Source organism: Triturus cristatus, chromosome 2_2, assembly GCF_964204655.1.
Source record: "Triturus cristatus chromosome 2_2, aTriCri1.1, whole genome shotgun sequence".
Classification (NCBI taxonomy): Eukaryota; Metazoa; Chordata; class Amphibia; order Caudata; family Salamandridae; genus Triturus; species Triturus cristatus.
Genome location: NC_140582.1, coordinates 434,635,164 through 434,652,795, shown reverse-complemented (window position 1 = coordinate 434,652,795; position 17,632 = coordinate 434,635,164). Strand labels below are relative to the sequence as shown.

At 49.7% G+C, this 17,632-nt stretch overlaps 1 protein-coding gene across 2 annotated transcripts in view; it reads right to left on the bottom strand.

Annotated features, from left to right (window-relative positions):
- Nucleotides 1-17,632, bottom strand: part of LOC146862330 (cilia- and flagella-associated protein 337-like) — a 336,132-nt gene that overhangs the window by 222,072 nt on the left and 96,428 nt on the right. The gene's annotated exons all lie outside the window — the stretch shown is intronic.

Sequence of the window (17,632 nt, the reverse complement as noted above, 5' to 3'; positions counted from 1 at the left end):
GCTGTGACCTACCTGATCACAAAGGGCTGCATACCCCCTGTAGTTAGTCAGGAGTCAGGACAGGAGAGGCGGGATGCCAGGGGACTTCAAAACGAAACTTCTAAAAGCTTTTCCCACTTCAATGGAAGGCCCAGCTATTAATATTGGGCCCCAGACACCAACTCTTCAGTGCACTTCTGGAACTGTGGATATTTTGCCAGGAAGAATGACTGCTGTCTTGCTCATTGGACTGTCACTCTCCTGGACTGCTGCTTTGAAGGACTGCTGCCCTGCTGTGCTGACCTGCTGTCCTCTTGCCTGAGTCAGAGCAGTGGGCCTGCATCTGTTGATGTCACAATTTGCTCCCTGCACTCTCGTACCCACTACCAGGGGGCCACATAGTGTGACTTTAATAGGCTTCCAGACACTCCCCTGCATGCATACCCTGACTTGCAACCATTTGGACACTATTTGGGAATTGAGATCTATTCCCAATCCATTCCGTGTTTTGTGGCAGCCACTCTGCTCATGCTGGTAACTCCATTACCTATAATCTCCTGCTCACTGCTCCATCTCTACTCCTGCAGGCCAAGGATGGGTGGAGGAATTCAGCTCACCTATGATTGGCTGCTGCTAGCCTGCTCACACCTGATTGCTGTGAGCTCTTTTAAGCCCCAGCTCACTTCAGTCCAGCGTTGGTCATTGTAGCTGTGTACCGGTGATATCAACCCTTATTTCCTGAGCATTTGATATCCTTGTTTCCAGAGACTCTGAGCTATAGTTATTCCTTGTTCCTAAGCTGTAGCTGTTTTCCTGAATTAGCACTGCCTGCACTGCTACCTTGACTCCTGAGCCGTAGCATTCCTTTTTCCTGTTTCTGAGCTATAGTTTTTCCTTGTTCCTGAACTAGCACTGCCATCAGTGCTACCTTGATTCCTGAGCGGTAGCTAATTCATTGTTCCTGAACTTGCACTGCCTGCAGTGCTACCTGGACTAATATACTTTAGCTAAATTCTTGTTCCTGAACCAGTACTGCCTTCAGTGCTACTTTGTTCCCTTGATTCCTAACCAGAACTATTCTAGTAAACCCTTGAAGCCTCTCCTTCTGTATATTTTTTTCCAGCCCCTGCCTTTCTTCCAAATTCCTTGGTTCCAGTTCCCAAATTGCTGTCTTTCTATTCCCGCTGTCTTGCTTCTAGTTCCTTGTATGTTTACTTGCTTTCTGCCAAGTGTGCCCAGTGATTTTCTTCCTTTTCTGTTAAGCACTCCTCCTTGCTAGCTCCTTGTCTATCGTGATTGTGTTTAGTTCTACACACTTGCTGTTACTGCCTTGTGTGTTCCTGTTTGATTGCCAGGACCCGTGGGTACAGCTGACAACTTAGGTTGTGTTTCCCATTCACTGTGAGTATTGTCTTTGAGTTATCTTTGTAACATCATCATAGGTATCAGTTTAGGAAAGTGCCCCTTTTTGCATGTTGCCCCCCACTTTTTGCCTGATGTTGATGCTCTTTGACTGAGTGTGCCCCAGGTTCCTGCCAACCTGGTACCCAGGGCCTATGTTCATTCCCTAAAAATGTGTACCCCCAAATTGGTACCTCCCTGGCTACATGTAAGTCCCTTGTAAAAGTTACCATAGCTACCAGGGACTCTGGGGCCGATTCACAGAACTAATCTGAGACAGAATCCTAAACTTACTACTTTTGGTATTCACAGAAGGCATTTAGGAGCAGTAAAGTTAGGATTTTGTCTTAAGTTTGACTTAAGACAGACTTATGACAAACTTAAGACAAACTTAGGACAGACTTAGGCAGGCTTAAGACAGACTTAAAACAGACTTAAGACAGACTTAAGACAAAATCCTAACTTTACTGCTACTAAATGCCTTCTGTGTATACCAAAAGTAATAAGTTTAGGATTTTGTCTCAGATTACTTCTGTGAATCGGGCCCATTGTGACCAGGGAAGGCCTCTAAGGGATGCAGCACTTATTGTGCCACCCTTAGAGGTCCTGTACCTTAACACACACACACACACTGCCATTGCAGGCTGCATATTTTGGTGCAGAGAAAAGTGAAGAGTCGACATGGCACACATCCTTGTGTGCCATGCCTACAACCCACTGTCCATGGCATAGGCCCCTCTAGCTGGGTGTACTATGCCACTGGTGAGGGTACAGGTGCATGAGCCCTGTACCCCTACTACAGTGTCTAAGTATATTCTTAAGACATTGTAAGTGCAGTAAGCCATAAAGAGTATATGTTTTGTGAGTTTGTCATTGCAAACTCCACAGCACCATAATGGCTTTTCTGAAATCTGGGAAGTTTAGTACCAAACTGCTCAGTACATTAAACTCACACTGATGCCAGTGTGGGATTTAATGAAAAATGCACTCAGAGGGCATCTTAGAGATGCCTCCTGAAAAACGACCTAATTCTCGTGTCCTGGCTGACTGACTGCTTGCCAGCAGCCAACCCCAGACATGTTTCTGCACCCCTGGATGGTGAGCCTTCCGCTCTCGGGGTCTGGAAACAAAGCACATCCTGGGCAGAGGATGAGCAGGGTCCAAGAAGGGGAAGCTTCAAAGGCTTGCCAGACTTTGTGAACTGACCCAGCCATTTGCTGCTCCCAGCAACTGGCCCCCATCGGTTCTGTCCCCCACTTTAGGTGGGAGAATCGGCAGGAAAACCAAGATAGGAGGAAAGGTGTGCCCACCTATTCTAACCCCACCCCTCAGGTGGGGGAGGCGAGGTGAAGCACAGCTATCAGTCCCCGCCATCTTGAAGATAGAGGGGACCCAGCCAACCAGAGCGAGGCTTATGCCCCATGACATAACAGGGGGTACCCACCCATGGAAGGGACTCATTGGTCCCAACCTGTACCTACCTGAAACGCTCCTCAATCTAGTATTATCGGGCAACCCCAAACCTTGCCTCCTCAGACAAGAAGGGAGAAGAAGAAGAAGGACCGAAGAGCCGTGCTGAAGGAAGAAGAGGAGGACACCAACTGACTTGGCCCCAGCCCCACCGGCCTGTCCCAACCTCGATCTGCTCCAGCGGAATACCGGCATGTCCTGCATCCAGCAGCCCCCAGAACCCAGAGGACCTGCCCTGCCTTGACTGAAAAGATGTTGTCTCCCATAAGCACCGGATTTTCTCAACAACAGACACTGGCTCCGGCCAAATCCGCATATCTGCACCACTCTGCACCCGACGCCCATGGCCCGAGTTTGAGTGGCCCAACACCACAAGGAGATCTCCCAGTGATCCTGACCTGGGATCTGGTGATTCTTGACCCACCTCAAGTCTCTCGACGACACCTGCAGCCCTTTTCTAGAGGATCCCCCCAACCGTGACCCGAGGCGGTAAGGAAAACCCGTCTTGGGTGGCCCAACCGATTGTGTTTGGCATCCCACAACATCCCAACTACCTCTCCAACCAGTGGTTACCTCCAGAAGATCTTCGTCCCCGAGCCTGCAGTATTTGTTGAAACCGTAGAATCCCCATTGAAAACAACAGGGCACCCGATGCCAAAACAGCACCCTGCACGGGTGCTCTTGAAGTGTATCCTTGACTCCGGGGGAACCCTTGCTCTAACCCCGGAAACCCAGCTCCCAAAACCAAGTACTTACATGTAAACCGATAACTTCATTTCCTCCAATAGGATTGCATTGACTGCGTTTCTGTAAAAAAAGTGTGGACTTGCATCGTCTATAAAAAGTCATACAAGTTTGTTTTGATAACAAATTGCATTACTTACCATTATCCAGGAAATGTCCCAGTGTGGTATCTGGGCATACCAAACTGAGTAAGAAAAGACATCGGAAAAGTAATCCAACTAACTACTCACAAACTAATTACAAAGTAACTGTATAGACATTTCAACTGTTTATGAACATTTGACTCACCTGTAACCAAACCAATTGCACTCAACTGCATTTCAACTGTATTCCACTGCATTATTCTTCCAAAGTATATTACACTTACCTGTATCAGGACTTGCTTGGTTCTAGAAATAAAATATTTCTTGTCTGAATGTGTACAATAAATGCTTAGGGTAGGATAGGATAGGATATAGTTTTATAGAGCGCTGAATGCCGAGGCGTCTTGGCGCTAGTGGGTGAGAGAAAGGAGGAAGCAAGGTGTTAGGACTCATTTTTCTAAGATGGAAATAGCCATGATTTTAATGCTTTCCTGAGGAGTAGCCTGTTGGAAATTAGTCTCATGGAGATGGGCAGCTGATTCCACAACTTAGCTGCACAATGTGACAAACTCCTGCCGCCCCATCTGGCTTTACGAATTTTAGAGATACATGTAAAGCCTGCATCTGTAGATCTAAGGTTTCTAGGGGGAGTGTACCAAGAGAAAAGATTCCGCAAATTGAGGGCTCCTCCACCGAAGAGTGCCTTATGAACAAAGCATAAGGCTTTGAACTCCGTCCTTTGCTGTATCAGGAGCCAGTGCAGGGACCTAATGGCCGCAGAGGTAGAATGCCCTCTAGGAATATTTACCAAAAGCCGAGCAGCGGCGTTCTGTACCGATTGTAGTTTTAACCCCTGTGCTTTGTCAATGCCTATGAAACAGGCATTGCAATAGTCCAATCGTTAAAGGATGAGAGCAACAACTACTGATTTCTTTAGATCTTGGGGTATGAAAGGAAAAATGTTCTTAAGAAGCTTCAATACGAAGAAGCAGGAAGACGTTACGCTATTAATCTGGCCAGAGAAATTAAGTTGGTCATCAAAAATATCCCCAAGGTTCCTAACTTTATTGGCCGGCACCGGACATTCACCAGCCTCTGTCGGCCACCATGTGGAATTCCATATGGATGGCCTGCTGCCAAATTCCATAACCTCTGTTTTATCAGTATTGATCTTGAGATAATTGAGACTCATCCCTCTCATTATATAAGTCAGGCAGGTATGGAAATTGACAGCGGTGGCCTCAGACTACTTGGATACAGAGATGACTATCTGTGAATTGTCTGCATAAGAAACCAATGAAAAACCATATTCTCTGATTAGTGCAGCAAGTGGACCGACGTATACATTGAACAGTGTGGGTGACAGTGCAGATCCCTGCGGCACACCACACGGTATGCAAAATGATTCAGATTGCAGATTTTCCAAATGTATACTCTGCTGCCTCGAGGCCAGAAATGATGAGAGAAGGGACAGAGCCAATTCCCCAATCCCCACCTCCCTCAGCCGTCTTACTAGCACCGTGTGATTCACGGTGTCAAATGCTGCAGAGAGGTCTAGGAGAATGAGGATGGCTCTTCCCCTTCCATCCACCTGTCTGCGAATTTCCTCTGTAGCCATGATCAGGGCGGTCTCGGTAGAGTGACAGGACCGGAAGCTATGCTGACTAGAGTCAAGCAAATTGTTAGTACTAGATATTGCATAAGCTCCCGGTTGACCGCCCTTTCGAGGATTTTGGCTGTAACGGGCAGACAGGAGATGGGTCAATAGTTCTTCACCTCGGTAGGATCGGAGTAGGCTTTTTCAAAATTGGTCTTATGCAGGCTGCTTTCCAAACAGGCGGGTAAGTCCCCGACTCAAGTACCTGATTTAGGAGAGGGGTTAGGTACGAGCTGATCGTTCCAGAGGCCAGGTGCTGGACCGCTGGTGGGCAGGGATCTTTAGGAGATTCAGATTTTGTGGAAAGTAATATTTTGTTTACCTCTATTGAGGTGAGAGTCATTAACTGCGGTCTTCATATTATTATGGAGATCGTCATAAATTAGTTGCACCTTGGCCTGGAAGAAGTTCGCCATTTTATCGCAAAAGGCTTGGTCTGGTTTATATACACAGGCCTGTTGGGATTGTGATAGCATGTGGACGGTTTTGAAAAGCTCCTTGGAGGAGTTCTAGGCCGCCTCAATTCTAGCAGTGCAGTATGCATTTTTAGCTTTTACAATGGCCTCCTTATAAGATTGGAGTGCTAGATTATATTTAGCCTTATGTTCTGCACTGTAGTCCGCCCTCCAATTATGCTTCACTCGTCTACACATAGCTTTTAAGTTTTTAAGCTCTGGTCCATACCAAGGGGACGTCTCCCGGGATCTTTTTACTTTGATCGTTCTTTCCGGACCCACCTGGTTAACCGCTGAGACAATGCAGTTATTAAATTGGATAGCCACCTCATTGTTACACACTGCCAGGACCGGAGGACAAGTGTTTAAAGCGTGCTCTAGTTCCAAGCTATGGATTTTACTCCATGATCTAGTTTTTCAATTGACTGCTTTGCTAATGTTTGGAATCATTGTTTTGGTGATACTAATATTAAAATATATCCCCCTGTGATCCCTCCAAGGAAGAGCAACGGTATTGACCACTGTAACATCGGAATTATTTGTAAAAATACCGTCAAGTGTGTGGACCGCAGAATGGGTGGGTCCAAGCACTAGTTGGGACAGACCAAAGCCTGCTAAATTATCCAATAACCTGCTAGTGTCAGAGTTGTTGTTAAGTTCTAAGTGGTAGTTGAAATCACCTAAAATAATGTGTGCTTTAGAGTCAAGGCAGTATTCTATTAGAGTCTTTAGGGCTAATGTAAAAGATGCTCTTGGACCAGGTGGCTGATACAAAAGTATACCATGCAGGGTAAAGCTGTTGTTAATTTTCAACACAAAGTTCATTGCCTCTGCCGGTAATTGTGTAATGGCCTCTACGTGCACCTTTTGTAGGCTGCGGTGAATTATTGCCATTCCTCCCCCATTATTCCCTATCCTATCCTGGCTGGACACTGAGTAGCCAGATGGAAGTGCGATGTTCCAGTCAGGGGCTGATGATTGATTAGTCCACGTTTCAGTAAGGAATACTATGTCAGGGGTGGCGTCCTGCAGTAAGCATTCGAGTTGGTACTTGTGTTTGCTTAGTGAACGCATATTAAGCAGTAAGCAGTGCAGTGACTGGTCACACGTCATGCCCACCTTAATTTTCAAATGTCCAGTATCAACAATAGGATTATATGCACTATTATGATCTGTCATGGTTCTTGTTTCATCCTCCACTTTGCTTCCCCTACTATTTATGTTCTCAGGGCTAAAGAGTTGGATGTTAGCTGCCATAGAACAATGGAATTTACAACAGGAGCACTGGAATCCCTCACCCTCCCACCTCATTATACATATATCTGGAGAGGGGCACTCACCTTGCCTCATTGCCAATAGCTGACGCCTATTATAGCTATGGAGCAAAACACGAGCACGGTCCCTGACACTGGACGCGCTACGGGCACCTACCTTCTGATAAGGCCTTTCTGCTCACCCACACTGCCACAATTAGAGTGTAAGGTAATATCTACTTTAACCTCTGTAAGCCTTTGGGGATCCACTGGACTCTGTGCACACTATACCTTACTTTGGTATAGTATATACCGAGCCAGCTTCCAACAATCAGCTCCACAGACTCTGCCTTTTCCTTGCATATCCTGAATGTGGGTATTAAAAGTCTCAGTAACAGTGATTGTGGGTGAGGAACTTACTGAGCTTCAGTCTAACCGTGTGGAGCTCTAGAGTGCTTTACCCCACATTCCCTTTATTGTTAATACTGTTATATATATGTCTTGCACATCCGTCCTGGCTGTTAATTATTCTAAATGCTAAATTGCCTCTTGAGTGCCTGTCCTATCAGAGCCTTAACTCTCTTATTCTCTTCTGCAGAGATTCCTCTTTGGGTTCCCTTTCTCCTTTGACTCGCTGTGTGATCTTGTGCAGCTCTGTACCCAGTATTCTGCCTACTTTTTATTCCCTTCCACCAGATGACACATGCCAGTGTCCTGGAGTGAGTCCTGACAGTTGAACCCAGGAGCCCGAGAGTGACTTCAAGGGCTAGTTGGCTAGCCTCCTGACTAGAGCCACAGGGACAGAAGGCTCCAACAACCTTGAACCCAGCACCTGATTCTACCATCTGTGAGTCCTACCCTGCCAAGTGGTGCCACCCCAGTCCTGGACCCTTGGAAATGTGCCTCAAGGTGCTCTGCCAGTCCATATGTGGATCCAGCAGAACCGATGCATCTTCTCTGCAGCGCGCCACGACTAGAGCAGAACCGATGCCTTGCCTCTGCTGAGAGGGTTCCCTCAGCACATGGACTCCACATCGACCTCAAAGCCTGTATCTGAACCACTGCTGTGTGTAGCTTCACTGGTGCAGGACCTCGCATCACAAATCTGTCATCAACGGCAGCCTCGACGACGACGCAGGTTCTCGCATTGCAGCTCCTCGGAACCGGCACATCCCTGCAACTGTGCGATGCATCCTTAACGCCAGACTTCACATCACAAGTCCTCATTGACGGGATTCTCGATGATGTCACAGGACCTTGAAGCGCAGCTCCGTAGCTCCTCCGAACCGACAAATCGCCTTGGCGGCAAGACGCATCCTCGATGCAGGAGCTCGCAAAGTTCCGCAAGTAGGATTTGAGGCACTCATGTTCAGCGGGTCTAACTTTATCCCTGTAGCCGGCACGTGCCTCTTTGTGGTCGGCCTGCACTTGTGACTTTGTACCGGTACGACGCGAACAGATATCCACAATTGGCGCTTTGTGCTTTTTGGTGATATGTTTACTGAAAACTTTAAACCTGCATATCTCCAGTTCTCAAAAAAATTTATATTGTCAACTTCCACAAAGTGAAAGGGATCCCCTCAGGCCCAGTTGCTGTTTGCAGATGGGTTACTGCTAACTTTGTGTGGTCAGTAAAATATTAATGTATTACGAACGGAGTTTGGTCATAAAGCATAAATACATCCTGTTGCAAATTACTATTTTGAAGGGACACCCTAAACATGCCTCTTTCCAACATATATTTGGCATACACTCGCAAATCCAAACTGTGATTCGGTAACGTGTTACCCAGTCACCGTTTGGGTTTGATACATACCAAAAAGCTATTCTACGGTTGCACAGGTTTTGCTTTAGAGGACTGTAGCCTTTGCGACTGCAAAATAGCTTTGTACATTTGGGCCTTAGTGTTTACAGGATGCGGGTCTACAAGTGTGTCTGAGACAGAGAAGGGTGATGGTGATGTGGAGGAAAAAAGTACATGCAGAAGAAGCAAGGGGAAAGACATTAAAAGGAAATAGAGCAAGTGTAAGAACTGCAGATGAAGAGACTTCAGACAGGGAGATGTGGGGAAGGAAAATGTGTAGGGGACAAATGCAGAGGGAGAGATTCCAGAGGAGAGTGATGTGAAGGGAAGAAAGGGAGTAGGTGAGACAACCAGAAGGGCACTCCACCTTTCAAATATTTGGTTAACAGTCTTAGGTTTTCAGAATGTCAGAATCTCATATTTCAGAATCGAAAGATTTTAAAAGGCAAAGGAAAGATGAGAGGATACAGTCAATGTGTAATTTAGGAGGTAGCTAGTTTGTGGACTTTTACATCATCATGATGTGGTGTTCTTTAAAGAGTTGCATTTTTAACTCTTTCAAGAATTGTTGCAATCCTGATGAATAAGAGGATTTTGTTGCAGATCCAGTGTGCTTAAATGCAAAAGTACTGTTGCCTTGTTTTTTCATTTTTTTTACACTTCTCTGTCTCCAGTCTGATGATGTACAGACTGCAGATGTGCTGTGGGCCAACATTAATGGTAAGCTAGTCAGCCATATAAGTGGGTGGGCATTTTGTCATGGCTTTGTAAATGATGCAAATGATTTTTAAGATGGGGCATGCCTGTAAGTGGAGCCAGTGATGTTCTGCATGCCACCCACCTTTCAGTGTGTAGGATGCCCTGAAAGGTGGGGGCAGTATGAATTCAGGTAGGACATGACAAGGCATTTCCACCATCGAGACGCAAGAGTTTGAGGTTTTGAAGTTGCTTTCTGGGTGGAATGGTGTCATATCCTTCAGTAGAGAAAGCTGGTAATAGTCCATTTTTGTTCACATAGCAATGAAGGTGAGGCTTCGTAAACTCAAATCAGTTCTGTCTGACCCCTTTTCAGAGGGCCACGGGGCACGCAGGCCCAACAGTGGTGGTTGAGGCCTTTTACTCCTGATGTACCGAGGCCTGACCTAGTATGGATCCTGCTCAACTGGGCCAAGTATCCCTTCTGCACTGGCCCCTTAGTGGTAGCTGTGATTGAGCAGTCAAGGCTCCCTTGGCCGATGTATATACAGTTCAATGAACATGACTCATAACTCAGTGCAAACAGTATGAACAATAAATCAGTGTCCAGCCAAATACTTGCTTTTGTAAGAAAAAGTAGTGTTTTATTTCTAACCCTTCACAGGCAAAGTAATACGACATTTGCAAGCAATAACAAAATCACCTTGAGGGCGGTGCTCTAGTAGTTGTCAGGCAAATCCTTATCCCACCCTCCTTTATGTAACATGTGTGGGGTTATTCCACATTCAACGGTGGCCGCATCCAGGGAATGCTCACTATTAGGCCGTACTCAAAAGTTCCCCTTTTGCTCTTAAGAATTTTAGTCAAAGGTTTCTCAGGTGCCGCAGTGCCATTAGCAGCGAGTCCCCCGGGGCCCAATTAGCCCAATTTACGTCTTACCCACTATCACAGCACGGAAGGGTTCAACAGTGCAGCAGGTGCTTTCAACGAGCACCCACAAGTCCTGCTCAGTTCGGAGAAGTCGGGCTTCTCAGGGCCTGCGCAGCAGCACCCGGCGGCTCACACTCACTCTCCTGAGTGGTGCTGCTGGAAGTCTCTCAGTTGTCGGGTTGTTGGGATACTTTTTGTCCTAGCACGGGGACACTCCGGTTGGAGTAACCATTGCGCTTTATAAGCTTCCTAAAAATAATAATAAGTTGTCGGAGTAGCACCCAGCTCGTGAAGGCACAGTAAGTTGGCTTTTACCCTAAGGGGGGTGGGGAGGAGGGTCCTTTCAACTCCTGACTGGAGCCAGCGACGATGTGACGCTGTCCTTGGTGTCTCCAGCAGACCTCAGTGATAAGCTGGGGTAGGGGTGGGCGGAATTTGCGAAAGCGACTTTCGCAAATTATCGCGAAAATGTTTAAAATCTCTGCAAACACGCTGAAATATCGCGAAGATGCGGAAGTTTTTTTCCCGCCCGTTCGCGGTATTTTCTGCGTGTTCGCGGCACGCCAACTTACCCATGTGGTTGCTTGCGGGCGCGGCCATCTTGTTTTCACTCTTCTCGCGGTGCATGATCGCGAGAAGAAAGACGTGATCGCGCGACGCATGACGTTACTGCAGGCGAGACAGCGCAAATAGCTTCCAACAATCCAACATCTCGTGGAGAACGCGACCGGATCGGGAAAACTTGTCGGCGAACGCAGGGATTCAGGTAAGGCGATCGCGCGCGCGCGAGAATGTATTATTTTACAGCGCGAGCAAGAACCAAATTATCGCTAAGCTGCGGAATGTGGAAATTTTGACATTTTCGCGCTCTCCACGGAACGCGAAAATGTCAAATTATCGCAATTTCCGCGAGCGGAACGGAAATTTAGCCTAAGCTGGAGACAGTTTCCTCGCAGTGAGGGTCTAAAACGCCTATCGTAGCATCAGTCTATCTTTCAGGCAGTGGCCTGAATCCTGTGGCAATGTTGGTAGCGGCAGCACCTCCTGGAGTATGGGGTTGCCGTGGTATGTAGAAATACAGGCGCTGGCTCTTCCAAGCACCCTGGCTCAGACAGTCACAAATCTTGGCACTCCTTGAAGTAGTAACTTTACCAGTGGTCCTCTATGGCAAACGGGGTCACCGGAGTACAGTGGTACGGGCTTAGCAAGACCTGCACAGCGATCAACGCTTCGCTCAGTCTATGGTGGCCCTCTCCTGGCGCAATGGGGGTCGCTGAAAACAATCCTGCTCATGGGCTTTGGCAAGGATCGGTGCTCAGCAGAATCGACATACCTCAAACAGGGATTCCTCATGGTAGGGCTCCCTACTGGACCTTGCTCTCTCCAGTGCTCAAGCAGGCAGGCGTTGATGCTCCAGGCTCCAAGGCAGGTGATCTTGGTTTCCCTTGGTTATGTCACCTCACCCAGCAGGGAGACTAACATGCCTTTGCCTCTAGTCCTGGTCACAATCAGAAGTCCTGCAGAACTTCCCCTTCTCACATAGCCCGTCTGGCTGCTTGGCAGATGACACATTTTTGAGAATTCAACCTCCTCTTCTTATAATCCTTTCTAGACATCAAAGTGATTTAGGGTTTGGGTCTTTGAAGTTTTTCATTGGGTTTCTGCTTCTTTTGAAGTGGACAGATCTCTCTTTCTTCTTTTCCTCATGAAAGATGTCTGTCACAGCAGGTAAAACTCCGAACCTGATTATCTCACAACACAGTCCATGGGAGCGACCAGAGTTCACACCTGGATGTTGGCCACAGTGATATGTGCATAGAAAAGTTAATCCCAGCCCCCCAGCCCTACTTTTTATGATTCTCTTATCAGCCCCATCTCTCTTCCTGAGATGTGTCCAAGCCCCTTCCTTGTGATCTATCACTGAATCAAATAGCAGTCTTTTGAAGTGTTAAGGGAGTCTCTTCCTTTTCCCTCCAGTGTGTGCCCTTCCCAACTCACAAGGAATGCAGCAATACACAAATTTGTCTGGGGGATTCCTCTCCTCCTTATGTCTTCACCTGCAGGTCTGGGCTTCCCAAAATGGAACCCAGGGTCTTCCATATATGTACTTTCGCAGGCATACTGACTTAGTGTACATATGCAAAAGAAACAATTGATGGACGGAATGCTGGACAATGCACACATTCACCCCCAGTCACAAGGATCTGGGTTTAATCCATCATTCTTTTGCTCACCGAACCACACCACCCCAGTTTGGACCCCACGATATGCAAATCAGTCTTGACCCTGTTCCTTGTGGGAACAGTCCAGCTTGAACTGCCAAGCCAGGTCCTCCCTGGACCGGAAACAAGCATCCTGGGACCGGTTTCAGGGCATCACCCTTCATCAGTCATGAATCCAGTAGTGTAGTGAGCACAGGACCCACGTCTGGGCATACCCTTCCCACTTAGGGCAACATATGCAATAGAAACAATTGATGGACGGAATTCTGGACAATGCAAACATTCACCCCCAGTCACATTCGCATTCACAGCACACTTACTGTTCAGCACTAATGCCTCTATGCATTGTACCCTTATATGTACACATGCATTCAGTGCACAGACTCAGTTTACATGCACTTCACCTCTGAAGCTTTTCTGTCTTTAACAAGGGTGTGTTGTTTACAAACATACATACTGGCAGCACACACACACTCCCCATATGCGTGCTGAACAACACTTCACCCTTCATGTAAGAACACATACACGCAGCACATGCTTTCATCAAAAACGCACTGCGCAGCACTACATCTGTTATGTCACGTATTCCTCACAGGCATAATACACTCAGTGCGTGTACTAAACCCACATGTAGTACTCAGTATTGCTCTATCCCTGTACTCTACCCTTCCCAGTCACACATACAACTATGCAGAGCCACTACTCCTGCGCTTTGCAGCACTACACATCTACCTGATGTAGGCCAAGGGTGAGATAAGCACACAGCTGTAGAACTTTTAAAAAGGTGATTGAACCTTACTCCAGTGACACAGGGTAAGCATTTCTCTTTCCTTTCGCCTACTTCAAAGGGGCACCGTTTTCTTGTGCTAAACCCAATCTACTGTGTTTAGTAAATTGGGTTTAGAGTGAGAAACCTTGGCTGGTTGCATGGAAACGCCCATGCACCACCCTTGGTAAGCCCACATGGCGCAAAGTAATGCAAAGCAGCGCTATTCCAACTCAGACGACACCCTCGCCACCGCCGAACACCTCCACTTCCACATACACACTGACCCCAAGACCACCCTCAGAGGCACCCTCGTCTACAGACCCCCGGGTCCACGCACACAATTCAGCGAAGCCATCGCCGACTTCATCAGCCCGCATGCCCTCGCCTCCTCTGACTACATTCTCCTAGGGGACCTGAACTTCCACGTGGAAAACAGCAACGACAACAACACCAACACCCTACTAGACAACCTCGCCAACCTCAGACTAAAGCAACTGGTGAACACCCCCACCCACTACGCCGGACACACGCTTGACCCCGTCTCCTCCTCCAGCAACCACGTCACCTTCAGCCACTCCACCGGACTACACTGGACCGATCACAGCTCCGTCCACTTCAACTTCAGGAAAACCACGACTCACCACCACCCGCAACAGGTGCCCCGAAGATGCTGGAGCAAGCTCACCACCGACCAGCTAACAACTTACCTGAGCCAAAACCCACCCTCCAACACTACGGACACCAACGACGCAGCCCGCAACCTCACTCAGTGGATCACCAACTGCGCCGACGCCCTTGCACCACTGAAGAACCCTCCAAGCAAACCAGGCAGCAAGAAAGCCTCATGGTTCACCGACGACCTCAAAGACTCGAAGAAATCCTGCCGCACCCTCGAGAAAGACTGGTGCCACGAACAAACGACAGATAACCTGACAGCCCTCAAGAACGCCACCCGCAAACACCAACAGCTGATCCGCACCACCAAATGGATATCATTCAGAGAATGACTGGACAACAACTCCCACAACAGCAAGGAACTCTTCTGCATCATTAAAGAGCTCTCCAACCCCAGCTCCAGCAACAACGACATCACGCCATTGCAAGACCTCTGCAACTCACTCGCCACGTTCTTCCACCGCAAGATCGCCAATATACACGACAGCTTCGGCGCCCAGACCACGCACCCAACCACCGAACCAACGCCCCCCACCACCACCCTCTGCGCCTGGACCCCCGTCAGCACGGAAGACACCACCCATGTGATGAACACCATCCACTCCGGCTCCCCAGCCGACCCCTGCCCCCACCACATCTTCAACAAAGCCGACTCCATCATCGCACCCCATCTCCGGAACATCATAAACAACTCCTTCGCGTCCGCCACCTTCCCAGAGAGCTGGAAGCACGCGGAGATCAGCGCCCTCCTGAAGAAACCCACCGCGGACCCCACGGACCTCAAGAACTTCCGCCCCATCTCGCTTCTCCCCTTCCCTGCTAAAGTCATCGAGAAGACCGTCAACAAACAACTGACCGCATTCCTCGAGACGACAGCTCCCTCGACCCATCGCAGTCCGGATTCCGAGCTGTTGGAAAGGCGTTCGCCGGAGAGGGGTTCGATACACGTCTTGCCCACCCCTTTGATCCACCTCTCCCAAGTAGGCCGAACCAGGCGCGCACACTCTGAGCTTACACTACGAACAGAGGGACACCACACGTATTTCTTCATAGGACGATAGGTACTTTTATCGAAGGTTTCAAGGGATCTTTATGATCCAAGTTGCAAGTAGTACATCAGTGGCACAAGAGTCTACAAATCGGTGGTAGGGGAATGGGGGTAGCGGGACAGTCTTTGAATGTAGGGTCTCTGCAAAGTACCCTGCGAACAGCTCACAATCCTCGAGCTGGAGGGTGTTGTTTCTCTTGGCGATCTCTTGCCAATTCTTCCTCGAGGGGAGAGCTGCGAGTCACTCAGCAGGCACAGGTAGTTCGGAGTTCGGGAGCCGTGACCTCGTCAGCAGGGCTCAGGTGGTTCGATGGTCGGGGGCCGCGAGTCACTCAGCAGGCACAGGTGGTTCGGAGTTCGGGAGCCGCGACCGCGTCAGCAGGGCTCAGATGGTTCAAGGGCTGGAGGCCGCGAGTCACTCAGCAGGCCCAGGTGGTTCGGTGTTCGTGAGCCGCGACAGCGTCAGCAGGGCTCCGATGGTTCCAGGTCTTCTCTGCCATTCGTCCCTCCGGCACCCCCTATTATACTCCCCCTGCCCTTTGAAGTCCGGAGTCCTCGCAGAGAGGGGCCTTTGGTGACTGAGGGGGTTCGGCGGGATTTCCTGCCGCTCGTTCCTTTGGTCCTTTCAGGTGGGTCTGGGAGGGACCCCAGACGCTCGGCAGGCGAGGCGCCTGCGCCACAGGGGCCTGGTGGCCGATCGAGCCCTCCCGGGGGAAGGCGATCCGAGGTGTGACTGGGCTGGCGCCTCATGGTCTGGCTCGGGGGGTTCCCGCTCCCTTGGTCGGACATGCGTGGTAGGGTGTCGAGTCTGGCGGGGGGCTCTGGCCGGCCCTCGGGTCTGTGTGGCTGGGGCGGCCGGAGTCGGAGATGCCGTGTCTTGGGGTGGTTGCAGGTTGGCTGGATGATCGGGAGGGCCTACGCCGTGAGGCCGGTCTCACACGAGCCAACCACAGCACCGAGACCGCCCTCATCGCAGCCACCCACGACATCAGAACCCTGCTTGACAACGGGGAAACTACCGCCCTCATCCTCCTCGACCTATCGGCCACATTCGACACAGTCTGCCACCGCACCATAACGACCCGCCTCCACCACGCCGGGATCCAAGGAAAGGCCCTGGACTGGATCACCTCCTTCCTCTCCAACAGAACCCAGAGAGTCCGTCTCCCGCCCTTCTGCGCCGCAGCCACCAAGATAATCTGCGGCGTACCCCAAGGTTCCTCACTCAGCCCACCCTCTTCAACGTCTACATGAGCCCCCTCGCAGCCATCGCACGCAACCACAACCTCAACATCATCTCCTACGCTGACGACACCCAGCTGATCCTCTCCCTCACTAAAGAGCCCGCCACCGCCAAAACTAGCCTCCAGGAAGGAATGAAAGACGTAGCAGAATGGATGAAGCTCAGCCGTCTGAAACTGAACTCAGACAAGACGGAGGTCCTCATCCCCCTCTGCCTGGGACGACTCCTGGTGGCCCTCAGCACTGGGCACCGCCCCCGAACCCACGGACCACGCACGCAACCTGGGCTTCATCCTGGACTCCTCCCTCACGATGACCAAGCAAGTCAACGACGTATCATCCTCCTGCTTCAACACCCTCCGCATGCTCCGCAAGATCTTTCGGTGGATCCCCACCGGAACCAGAAAGGCGGTCACCCAGGCCTTCGTCACCAGCCGACTAGACTACGGGAACGCCCTCTACGCTTGAACCACAGCCAAACTACAGAAAAGACTCCAGCGCATACAGAACGCATCCGCACGACTCATCCTGGACATACCTCGACACAGCCACATCTCTGCCCACCTGAGAGACCTGCACTGGCTCCCCGTCAGCAAGAGGATCACGTTCAAGCTCCTCACCCACGCACACAAAGCTCTACACAACATGGGCCCCGAATACCTCAACAACCGCCTCACGTTCTACACACCCACCCGCCAGCTCCGCTTTGCCAGCCTGCCCTAACCACCGTCCCTCGGATTCGGAGAACCACCACTGGAGGAAGATCATTCTCCTACCTGGCGGCCAGGACGTGGAACTCTCTCCCCACCCACCTACGACTTACCAAGGACCATCTCTCCTTCAGGAAGCTCCTCAAGACCTGGCTCTTCGAGCAGTAGCAGCTCCCCTCCCCCCCCCCTCCCCCCGAGCGCCTTGAGACCCTCACGGGTGAGTAGCGCGCTCTATAAATGTTCATGATTGATTGATATATGTGCGTGGACACTCAAACACGCACAAGCACATACAAGTGCGCGCATTCATACGCACACATACATGTACACGCACAAGCACATGTGCGCACATACACAAGCATACATTCACACATGCATGTGTCTTCCTCTTCATTCTCTGCACTGCAATCGAGCTCTCTTCGGCCCTTGCTGAGTTCCCAACATTGGGCCTTCTTCTGACGGCCTTGTCTTCATCGGGTACCGTGCTCTCCGCG